At 41.1% G+C, this 3,377-nt stretch overlaps 1 protein-coding gene across 1 annotated transcript in view; it reads right to left on the bottom strand.

Moving 5' to 3' along the window:
• Window positions 1-3,075: 3,075 nt before the first annotated feature.
• The window catches only part of LOC100931172 (septin-8-like), a 1,894-nt gene continuing 1,592 nt past the window's right edge, over window positions 3,076-3,377 (bottom strand). Inside the window, exon 1 of the mRNA XM_031956731.1 lies at window positions 3,076-3,377. This exon is cut by the window's right edge and continues 1,592 nt beyond it. The gene's annotated coding sequence lies outside the window, so the exon portion shown is untranslated.

The raw sequence follows: 3,377 nt of genomic DNA, 5'->3' as shown, positions 1-3,377 counted from the left end.
GGGGAAGACAGCATGGACTGCAGTATCTTGCAGGGACATTTCCAGGTCTTATTTCCACAAGGGTAGTAGCAGGGATATAATTCCTTCACAGATCGCACTACTGGATGCTGGACTCCAGGATAGAAGCAAGGGTAATGGATATAGGGGTGAGGGAGGAGAGGAGAAACTATTTCCAGGACTTTTCACTTGACTTGGTTGTTGGTGGCAGTTGATCAGTGGTTGGCAATAACAGGAAAGAGTGGGAAATGAGAAAACGCTTGGCTTATGCCTCATTAAATGAAGATACCGGGAGGTACTCTCCATTCTCTAAGCATGGGAAAGGCACCATGTGCACAGGGTGCTGATCAGGTGTGAGTTTCAGGGTTGAAGTGATCTTGCAGAAAGTAGGTGGCTGGACCATGATAAAGAATTCCAGACAAATGCATCTGAGTATAAAAAGCTTTTAATAAAGTATCTCATATTATTCTTGAGGAGATCAATAGATATGGATTAGATGAGAATATCATTAGATGGATTCAGACTTGGTTGAAATGCTAGAATCAAAGACTAGTTAATGCTTCAATGTTAATGTATCAATAGAGTAGCCCTTGGGTCTTTTCTAGGCCCTGAGCTGTTTCACATTTTTGTCAATGGCAAAGATGACATTCATCACATTTTCAGGTGAAACTGAGTTAGACAAGAGGTTTGGCAATTGTTAATGCTGTAAAGTTACCCATGCATATAACCTGTAAATAAAAGGCTATTAAATTAAAAATAAATTTAAAAAAAAAAAACTGAGTTAGAAATGACATCTAACTACATATATATATATATATATATATATATATATATATATATATATATATATATCAGAGTTAATATCCATCAGGAGCACTGGACTGAATCTAATAAAAAATTAATTTAAAAATTAATAAGGATGAACATAAAGTCTTATGCTTAGATACAAAAATAAACTTCACAAATATTCACTTGGGAAGGTATTGTTAGATAAAAGTGGTTCTGAAAACATTCTGGGAGTTTTAGTGGACTGCAAACTCAATGTGAGTCAGCAGCACAATGAGGGAGCAAAGAAAACCTAATATGGTCTTGAGCTACATTAAGAGAGCCATCACTTCCAGGAACAGGGAAGGGGATAGTCCCATTGTAGTCTGCTTTGATTGGATCTCATCTAGATTTGTTTCTAGGCTCCCTGTTTGAAGAAGTATATTAAAAATCCAGGGAAGGCCAACCAGAATTGAGGAGGCTTTTTAGTCTATGCCATATGAAGATCTCTTTACCCTGAAGAACACTCAGATAGTTGCTATATTAGAGGATATGAAGGAAGAATCAGACTTACTCTGTTTGAACCCTGAGGGCAGATTCAAAAAACAAAACAAAACAAAAAGATGCGTGCAAATTGCAAAGAAACTAATGTCAGGAAACTGGAGCTGTCCAAATGGGCTATTTATTGATGGACAGAGTTCAGGCCCTTCGAAGTCTAAAAGCAGAGGCTGCATGACCACTTGGGGACATGATGATAAGGCTTCCTTGTGTATGGTTTAGATTATATGGCTGCTAAGGTCCCTTCTGACTCACCAATTCTGTAAAGATTTTTTTCCTTAACTTTTGTAGACGTGGGGCATTTACTATTATGGTCCCTCATTGAAATGCCAGGTGCATATCCCTTATTGGATTTAATACCTGGACTGTAAAATGCTTTTCCATTTGTAAAGTCATTTCTCTAATAATTTCATATCATCAAAATTAAATGGCCCCTCCAATTCAAATTAAGAAAAATGTCAGTTAACCTGAAAAGTGTAACAAATGTGGTGACTCATACTGCACAGTTGAGGCTTGAGGGGCAGAAAGGTAGTCATTTAACTCCCATTGACTTTTCTTGGCATTTAAATCAGCAGCAGGAGAATGTTTCAGGGCAGTATTGGAGGAGCACACTAAAGTTTAGACGGAGAAGACACCTTAATGTTGTCCCCTTCCATCCCACAGCCATCCCTAACATGATACTTCTAGCATTAGGCCGCACCAAAACACTCTGCTTTTCCAAATCAGGGAGGGAGGGAGAGAGGCAGATAGAAGTAGCATTTGAATCATCCTTTCCTTGATACTCTGGCTGGATGTAGAAGTACTCTCCGATAATAACATCAATTAAAATTATTGAAAAAGCCAGATTCCTTTTTTTTTTTTAAATATTGGAATCTGCAAAACAATCCCAAGCCCTGTGACATACAAAAAGGAACCAAATCCTACTCTGTGGTGTGCCTGTCAATCCTTTATTTCAAGTAAACTACCCTCTTTTTCTATTTTCTTCATATATATCTTTCTTCACCTCACATCTCATCTCTTAAGGGGGAAAAAAAAAGGCCTGGTTTTCCTAAACATTAGAAAAGTCCCTGCCATCTCTTTTCTGCTTTATAAAAGTGTGAATTTCTTGTGTTCAAATCTCCAGCATCTCCAATTCTTGGGTTTCGATGAACTCCTAAATTGGATCCTTTTAATATCCCTTCCTCCACAGCCTTGAAATTCTGCAACCCCTATTCTTCAACTTCTGGGTTTCTACTCCCTCCGCAAACAACTGTTCCCAGACACTGGTCGGCCAGATGACTCCGGCTTGAGCAGGCATCTCCCGCTGACCATTGTCCGAGAGGGTTCAAGAATTACTTGGAACGCTGGCTAATTCCCGGACCAGGGGGGCCAGTGGTTTTCTTCTGAGACACCATCTTACAGAGTGACCTTTAGCGTGCGCAAGTCCGGCCGCCGAGAAAACCGAACACAGAGTTTCTGGCTTAAGCCGCGAATTCCAGACGCTCTAAATGCAGAGTGTGTGGCGCCTGGAGCAGCGAGGCGCTTTCTCGGGTCCTTCTGAGATGGAGGACTTGGAAAGCTCTCTCTTAGCCTCTTTTCCCCGGCGGCAGATGAATGGTTTCTTTGAGCATCTCGCTAGGGAATCCATTCAGAATGAGCCCCAAACTATCAAGGGAGGAAATCAGGGAGGCTGGTGATCCCTTTCAGGGCACCCGGGGAAAAACTCTAAAGAATAAGCAGCAAGCCATTTAAGAATCTCTAATTTTTATTCAAGGAAACTTTTCATCAACAACATCTCTGGGACAAAAGGGGGAGCGGTTAACTGGGGAAAAACAGTTTTTCTACATAGTCAAGACATGTAGAGATCTAACAAAATAAGGGGGGAAACCGTTCCCTCCTCGAGGGTGTGAACGAACAACTCCGCAAAGGCATTTTTACTTATCCCTAGCACTGACCACCAGAAAGCGACCCCCGATAATAAGAGAAGTGCAAATCAGGACAATCCCGGGGTTCCACTTCATACGCGGAAGAGTGACCAAGGTGTCAGAGACAGGCCTGAGCGGCGTGGGGGATTCTGG

This window comes from Sarcophilus harrisii, chromosome 2 (assembly GCF_902635505.1).
Source record: "Sarcophilus harrisii chromosome 2, mSarHar1.11, whole genome shotgun sequence".
Lineage (NCBI taxonomy): Eukaryota > Metazoa > Chordata > Mammalia > Dasyuromorphia > Dasyuridae > Sarcophilus > Sarcophilus harrisii.
Note: the sequence above shows the minus strand (reverse complement) of the source record. Positions and strands in the feature narration are given on the sequence as shown.